The sequence below is a fragment of the Arachis ipaensis genome, chromosome B03 (assembly GCF_000816755.2).
Source record: "Arachis ipaensis cultivar K30076 chromosome B03, Araip1.1, whole genome shotgun sequence".
In the NCBI taxonomy this organism is placed as follows: domain Eukaryota; kingdom Viridiplantae; phylum Streptophyta; class Magnoliopsida; order Fabales; family Fabaceae; genus Arachis; species Arachis ipaensis.
The window spans coordinates 133,793,178-133,802,564 of record NC_029787.2 but is presented as its reverse complement, the minus strand read 5'-3'; positions in this window follow the sequence as shown (position 1 = coordinate 133,802,564).

Sequence of the window (9,387 nt, the reverse complement as noted above, 5' to 3'; positions counted from 1 at the left end):
ACAGTTTCGCTTTTATTATGAATATTTGACGACAGAAATATAAATTATATTAGTTTTACTTTATATTTAAGTGAAATGAGACGGATGCAAGAGAAGATAGATAAGAAAAGAAAAAAATTTTTCTATTATGCAGTAACAATAATTTGATATGAGAGATAGCAAGAGAAGAAAGAGATCATTATAAAAGTTCTGTGAATGTAAATGAATGAGATAAGAGAGAATGTAAATGTATGTGATAAGAGAGGAGGTGAGGCAATGCAAGTTTTTTAACGTGGAATAACGGACATATAGTAGGATGAATTTGGATTCTCTAAAGTTTGAATTTTACTTTAGAGAGTAAAGTGTGATCTCTCACCATTTATTTTATAGGTGGGATAAAGAATAAATATGAGAGAGAAACTATTCAAGGGTAGAAGATCACATTTTATCCTCTAAAGTACAAATTTAAAATTTAGAAGATCCAAATTTTAGTGGGATAGATTATTAGAAAGGACAAAATTGAAAAAGAATGTTGGACACCAAAACAGGTTTTGCCATTATATATTGTTAAAATTAAATAAATATACAGAATTTATACGCATAATATCATTATTCGGTCTGTTATTTGGACACAGTTCCGCTTTTATTATGAATATTTGATGACAGAAATATAAATTATATTAGTTTTACGTTATATTTAAGTGAAATGAGACGAATGCAAGAGAAGATGGATAAGAAAAGAAAAATTTTTTTCTATTATGCAGTAACAGTAATTTGATACGAGAGATAGCCAGGGAAGAAAGAGATAATTATAAAAGTTCTATAAATGTGAATGAATGAGATAAGGGAGAATGTAAATATATGTGATAAGAGAGGAGGTGAGATAGTGATAATTTTTTAACGTGGAATAACAGACATATAGTGGGATAGATGATTAGAAAGGACAAAATTAAAAAAAATATTGGACACCAAAACAAGTTTTGCCATTATATATTGTTATAACATCGATGTTCCAATTGTTTTAACAGTTGATTTTAATTAATATATATTATATATATTTTTTATAATTTAGATCAATAATTAAAACAACTGAAATACCGATATTCTTCGATATTTTATATTATCAGAATTAAATTCATATATATTACCCACTGGTTTTTTCACTTAAGCACCTTTTATATTAGTTTTATGGTCCTTTGATAACCTCATGTGATACAATATTTTATATTATCAAATGATTATTGTATTCGATTATTTACAAAGGCAGAAGAATTTATGTGTGACGCGGCTGATGATTCACATTATTTAAAAGAAGCCAACCTCTTATGTTCTCTTTATAATACAATGTTTTACAAGAATTTCTCTTTACAGACCTCAAGAAGTAAAATCCACCCAATTATTAATCAAATGTAGATAGTAAATATATATTCTCAAGAATTAATAAATTATTGATATATATAAATGTCATCCAAATTCTTATTAATAAAAATATTATTAAAATATTAGACGAATGGCTAAAATAAAATATTTAGGCTTTAAATTTATCGAAATACAACTTTTATATATTGCATACGCAAATGCAATTTTTCATGCTAATGAGTTATAACTCAAATGGCATAGTTTTTCCACACTCAATTAAGAGGTCGTGGGTTCGAGTCTCCTATATTTTTTAAAATTTTAATATGAACTTAGTTTTCACTAATTTCAGTGCTTCAGTGAAAAGTCCTGACGCTAAGGTGTGGTTTTTGATTTTTTATATAAATAAATAAAATAAAATGATTATTTCTTTAAATACGAAATGGAATTGCACATCATTTCAGTCATGGTGCCCGCGAATTGGAGATTGAAATCACCCTAGGGCTGGCAATGGGTAGGGTAGGGTAGGGTTTGGACTCTACCCTAACCCTACTGCGGGTTAAAAACTTTTTTAAAATTCTACCCTACTCTACTCGTGGGTTGAGAATCTCTCAACCCTAACCCTACCCGTAAAAAAATAAAAAATTTTCACAAACATAAAATTCAACCATTCCAAATTTCATACATATTAATAAAATAGAAAATAAAAAACTAAGTTCAAATTAAAATTAAAAACAATAAAATCTTAAAGAAATCCAACATAAAATTACAAATAATATGATCATCAACTAGCTTAGTGATTATTTCAAGTTTTTATAAGAGGAAAATTGTGAGTTCAACACTCACTTTTTTCACTACATACATAACTTTTACATATAAATTATATAATATATTAGGGGTGCGGGTAGGGTAGGATAGGGTATACCTGAACCCGTACCCTACAATATCCTACCCGCAAACAAACTCGCATTGTACCCTACCCTACCTGCAGCGGGTCGGGTAGACAACCCTACCCGAACGGGTTGGTCCAGGTTAAGTACCCACGGGTAAAGTATATATTGCCAGCCCTAAATCACCCCACTGACACCTGCGAAATGGGACGCCTACAAAATAGAGCAGCGGCCATTTCTCTGCTATTGCACGCGAAATGGACCACCCTTGTGGTGGTGCCTACGAATTGGATCATATATGTGGTGGTATCTGCGAAATATCATTCACAATCTAATTTTCAACCATAACAGAAATAACTTCCATTAGAATATTAGGATAGATAAGGAATAATCATAATAAATCTTTCTACTTAAACAATAATAAGCTTTTCAGGATGTTTCACAAAAAGAGAGAAAACGGTTACTAAGAAGTACAAACAGGTTTAGATTTTATTTTTATTTTTATTTTTTCACATTAAATTTTTTTTTTAAAAGATACCTTATTTCTAAATGTTGAAAATAATAAAAATATGTTTAGCTGATCTATTTTTAAAATAAATTTTTTAATATTTAAAATATAAAATTATATTTTTATTATTTTTTCGTTTTTAGTTATTTAATTTTTTATTAAGTTAACAATTTATTTTTATACAATATCAAATCTTAGAAAATTATTAGAATGATCAATTAATATCATTTATATTTATATAGCATATCTGTATATTAATTGTATGATTCTATACTTTTATTACTTTGATTCTTCTAGCGGCTATATATATTCCTTGTACATTATACTTTTAACACAATTGAATAATACACAAATCCCTTCTCCAATTTAGTCTCTTGTTTCTAACATGGTATCAAGAGCTTAGGTTCTTTTTTTTTTCCATGAAAACTCGTTCATAGCCCCTTTGTTTTTTTCTCTTCCGACAGTGTTCTTTGGTCTCATTTTTCGACCATTTCCCGACGCTTTAGTTCGTCACCGCCCTTATCACCGCCTTCGTCTCGTTGTTGCGAGTTCAATGAGTCCAGCCTCGTCACCGGAAACCACCGCACGCGTCGTCCGAAGGTCGCCGTCCGATTGCTTCTCTTCCTTCTTCCAGACACTTCCAGGACCGTCCGGTTTCAGCCCATAATCAACGCCCAGGATTGTCCCACGTGTCGCCGAAGCAACGCCTCTAGCAGCTCGGGCTCCCAGCACCGTTCGATCTTCAGCAACGATCAAACGGTCTAGAGCGCGCCACGTGTCATGGAATCAGCGTCTCCAACAACCCGCGCCTGCTCAACCTAGACCACTTCGAGACCCACGCACCGCCCTCGCTAACTCAGCGTTGACGTAGCTTCTCTTCTCTACTCAGACGCTGCCACGTGTCACCTTCCTACTGATGTGGCTGCTGACGTGGAATTTGACGTGGCAACTAACGTGTCAAAATAATGGGGCCCTCCCTAAGATTTTTTGGTGAGTTCTTTCCAATTTTGCCGTCTGTTTTCTCGTTTTCTACTCTGAATTTGTAGTTTTCTCTCATCTCTTTGATCTTTGTATCTACTATTATGCAAAACTTAGATGTTTTTGCTGCCACAGACAGAAAGAGTCAATTCTATCGTAACTATAACCGTTCTGGGCACCTCTTCTCAAACTGTCCTTCTGTTGAATGTCGCACATGCAAACAGAAAGGTCACATTAGCTACAATTGTCTATAACTATTCTGTCATTATTGCAAGCACTCGGGACATTTGATTGCTATCTATCCTACTCGCCCACCATGTCCTGATCACTTCAAGTCTCATTCTCATCCTAACTCCTCCAAGAATGTGTCTGCTTCTCCCGTTGCTGCTACTACTGCATCTAGCACCTATACTACTCCTGTCTCTTTATTTGATATTGCGTCTCTTCTTAAGCATCTTCTCTCCCTTTCTGGTAATACTTCTACTGCTCTTTCGACTCCTCCAGGTAATTCTAAATGGTATTTTGACTCTGGTTGCTTTAATCACATGTCTTCTTTGGGTCATTTTTTTCTCGTCTTTGTCCACCACTACAAATGCACCTTCTGTCAATAATGCTAATGGCTCCCTCTTGCACGCAACACACAAGGGTTCTATTTCCCAATCAACTCTTAATCTCCCTGATACTTATTATATTCCTAAGTTGAACTTTAATCTTATTTCTGTTGGTCAACTTGTTGATCTCGGTTTTGATATCACTTTTTCTATTTCTGGTTGCCGTGTACAGGATCGTTGAAAGGGATAAATCATCAGGACTGGACGTAAGGTCGGAAGGTTGTTTAAACTCGAGAATCTTCATATTCCTTCTGTGCCAAATCTCTGTGCTGCTTCTTCCCCATCCACCCTTCACTTATGGCGTCAACGGCTTGCCCACAGCTCCTTGGGTAAATTGCGTCCTCTTGTGTCTTAGGGTATTTTGGGTCAAGTTCATAATGAGTCTTTTGATTGCATTTCTTGTCAAACTGCTAAACAACCTGCTTTATCGTTTCACAATAATTTCTCTCTTGCTTGTTCTCCTTTTGATCTTATCCACTCTGATGTTTGGGGCCCCGCTCCCACTGCTTCTATGGGAGGAACTCGATACTTTGTCGTTTTATTGATGATTATTCACGCTTTACTTGGGTTTATTTGATGACTAATAGCCATGAGTTACCTCATATTTATATTAACTTTGCTACTATGATTAAAACTCAATTTTCCAAGGTCATTAAGGTTTTTCGACGCGATAATACTATGGAATACCATGATTCCAAACTTTTAGCCTTTCTTGCAGAACATGGTACTTTGTCTGAGATTTTTTGTCCTGGTACTTCTCAACAAAATGGCCGAGCTAAACGCAAACACTGTCACATTCTTGACTCTGTTCGTGCAATGCTTCTTTCTTGTTCGTGTCCTGAGCGTACTTGGGGTGAAGCTGTTCTTACTGTTGTTCATGTTATCAATAGACTTCCTTCTTCTATTCTTGGTAATGTTAATCCCTTTGAGCGTCTTTATCATACCTCTCTAGATTACAGTTCTCTTCGAGTTTTTAGTTGTGTTTGTTTCGTTCCTCTTCGTTTGTTTCGTTCTTCTTCAGCCTCATGAACATAGTAAACTTGAACCCCGAGCTCGCATGTGTTGTTTTCTTGGTTATGACACTGAACACAAGGGTTATCATTGTTGGGATCCTCTCTCTAAACGTATTTGTATATCTCGTCATGTTGTCTTCTGGGAGCATCACATGTTTTCCCGATTTTCCTCCTTTGAGTCCATTCCTCATACTCAGTCACCTTTCTTCACTAACCCCAATGTTGACCTTTTTCCTAGTGATGATTCTACATGTTATATCTCGGGCCATTCTCTACAACCACCTGCTCTTTCGCCTTCTCCATCTCCTGATGATTCCAGACCGGACGACGATCCTGCTCCTAACGTCATGTCTCCTCCTTTCACTCGTTCTTCTAGGGTAAGAAATCCACCTTCTCATCTTCTTGATTATCATTGCTTTTCTACTATTCTTTATCAACATGAACCTAAGTCTTTCAGAAAAGCCTCCACAAATTCAAATTGGCAACAAGCAATGCAGGAAGAAATACAAGCACTTGAAAAAGCACACACTTCTAATTAGGAAGTTGTGGGCAGTAAATGGGTATACAAGATCAAGACTCGCTCTGATGACTCTATTGACCATTATAAGGCATGCTTAATTGCTCAAAGTTGTATGCAAGAGTATGGTATTGACTATGAATAGACTTTTGCTCCTGCTGCTCGTCTCACATCTGTTCGAGCTCTTCCTGCCATTGCTGCGGTCAAAAAATGGTCTCTCAGTCAGATGGATGTGAAGAATGCATTTCTTAATGGAGATTTAAAAAAGAAGGTCTATGAAACCACCTCCAGGTTATTCTTGTCCTTCTAGCAAAGTCTGTCTCCTTTGCAAGGTAATTTATGGTCTTAAGCAAACTCCTCGTGAATAGTTTGACAAGTTTAGCACCACTATCTGCAATCTCAGCTTCACTTGCAGCCCTCATGAGAATGCGCTTTTTATTCGTAAAAGTGAACGTGGAGTTGTTCTTCTGCTTTTGTATGTTGATGACATGATCATTACTGGAGATGATGTTGATGGTATCTCTGATTTCAAAGCCTCCCTTCACCATACCTTTGAGATGAAAGATCTTGGTTATCTCAGCTATTTTCTTGGTCTCGATGTCATATCCACATATGATGACATCTATCTCTCTCAGGCTAAGTATGCTTCAAATCTTCTTGCTCGCGCCGGGATTACAGATAGTCGCACTGAGTCTACTCCCCTTGAGCCTAATGTTTGATTTACCCCTATGGATGGCACTGTTTTGGATAATCATACTCTCTATCGACAGTTAGTTGGAGGTCTCGTCTACTTGACTGTCACCCAACCAGACATTGCCTATCCAGTTCATGTACTTAACCAGTTCTTGTCAGCTCCTCGTACTATTCACTATGCAGCAGTTCTTCGCATTCTTCGCTACATCAAAGGCACTCTATTTCGTGGCCTTTATTTTTCTGCCCATTCCTCTTTGTCCCTTCAGGCATACTCCGATGCTGATTGGGCTGGTGATCCCACTGATCATCGTTCTACTACTGGTTACTGTTTGTTTCTTGGTGACGCTCTCATTTCTTGGACAGCTAAGAAGCAAACGTTTACTGCTCGATCAAGCACAGAAGCTGAGTACCGTGCTCTCGCTGACGCCACTGCTGAGGTTATCTCGATTCGTTGGCTTCTCAAAAATTTGGGTGCTCCTCAGTCGTTCCCTACTGACGTTTTTGTGACAACCGCAGTGCTATTCAGATTGCCCATAATGATGTGTTTTATGAATGCACCAAACACATTGAGATTGATTGTCACATTGTTCGGTAATGTATCCTTATTGATGCTGTTCGTCTCATCACTGTTGGAACATTGGATCAGACTGCTGATATCTTCACGAATGCTCATCATCCGACTCGTTTCCGGACTCTGTTATCCAAACTCAAGATGGTATCCTTGACTCCCACTTGAGTTTGAGGTAGGGGTGAGCACGGGTAGCGGGTACCCGATTATCCACCCGAACCCGAACCAAACCAATCAAATTGGTTCTGGAACCGACGGATAATCGGGTCCAACCCGAACCAAACCAATGACATTTGCTGATGATTGGTTCGGGTATCGGTTTTGGGGGCGCAGAACCCGAACCAACCCGTATACCCGATCATAATTAATTAAATAATATATATATATATATATGACTTTTTATGTGTTTTCTAACTCATAACCCTAATCCTATCTCACTAATGTTTAGATTTTAATGTGTTTTAGTTTTAGCTTCTTTCAAAGATTATTCACTAGACTTTTGTATTTAACTTCTAATATTTCTATTGCACTTTTATATTTTCATTAGACAAGATTATTCACTATTAATATGTTTGGATTTTGATGAGTTTAGTTTTTAATGTATTTGGTATTTAATATGTTTGCATTATTTCTGTTAATGTTACATGTTTATTGTATTTCTTGAATTTTTAAGATAAAAATTTTTCAATTTGGCTTTTTTTATGAGTTTCAAAGTCATCGGGTACCCGCTACCCGAACCGAACAAATCCGTTCTTAATCGGTTTGGTTTGGTTCGGGTACAAGCACAAAAAAATGCAAATTCGAACCAAACCAAACCAATTACTTTTTGATCGGTTCGGTTCTAATTTTACCTTGAACCCGAATCAAACCGACCCGTGCTCACCCCTAGTTTGAGGGGGGATGTTAGAGAATCATTAGAATCAATTTAGATCAATTAGTATCATTTATATTTATATAGCATATCTGTACATTAATTGTAGGATTCTATACTTTTATTACTTTGATTCTTCTAGCGGCTATATATATCCCTTGTACATTGTACTTTTAACACAACTGAATAATACACAAATTCCTTCTCCAATTTAGTCTCTTGTTTCGAACATCAAACATGAAATACATTTGTTGAATTTATAGTCAATTTAGTTCTAAAATTTATAATTCTAAAATTTAAGATTGAAAAAATATATTTGTTAAATTTTTTTTATTTAGTATTGAGTACGTATTACCTGAATTAAAAGAGTTATAGTGAATAATAAATTAATTTACTAGTCTTATTTTTTAATGTTGATCTATATAAATGCAATTAATTATTTTAAGATTATAATTTATTTTATATTTGATATTATATAAAAATAAATTTTCATTAAACTTTCTGTGGATGCTTATTATGAAAATTAATATATTTTATTTACTTATTTATATAAAAAAAATCATTTTGAATGGTTATGAGTATCCTTATAGATAATTTATGTTATTTGGCCATCATGAGATCTTTCCACCTCCTTCTTGACCTGACAATTAGGTTGAGTATATTTATAATCTCGCTACCTTGTAACCATACTTTCTCCAATTATAACTATCCTCCCATAGGCAGAGTAAGGAGGCAAAAAATTAGGATCGGCAAGAGTGGCATTGTTCTTAAACTTGAGGGAAGAACTAGAAATATGATTGAGATTTTCTTGATCAAGTGGCATAGAACTTAGCCAATGAAACGAGCTAGTAGTTGGAGAAGGCATAGCTTGATAAATAAATAAATAAACACAACATCCCAGACCCAAAAAAATTGATCATTTGATAAAATTGAAACAGAATAATCAAAAGACTCGCTGAAAAAATCAACAAAAAAATATAAAAAGAAAGAGAAAACGGAATAACCTGAAAATTGGAGAGCCTGGTGAGAGAATCAAATAATGCAGTGGGATTAATTCCAAGGGTATAGTGATACATGGTGATGCAGAACAAGAAGATGGAGATATAGAAGCGAAAAGGGTCGCGGCGAAAAGGGTCGCAGTTTATGCACATTTCACATATACACAAAAACTGCAAGACCCTTGCCACGGTTTCTATATAGTTTAATGAAAAATTGCATTTGTTTATGCAATATGTAAAAATTATATTTCGATAAATTTGAGACCAAATATTTTATTTTAGTCATTTGCCCTAAAATATTTTAAAATACAACAAAAATACCTAATTATTAAATATATATTCTCAAAATTTACTATTAATACAAAAGAATAAATGTAATTTAATTGGTTTAAGTTTCGTATTTTT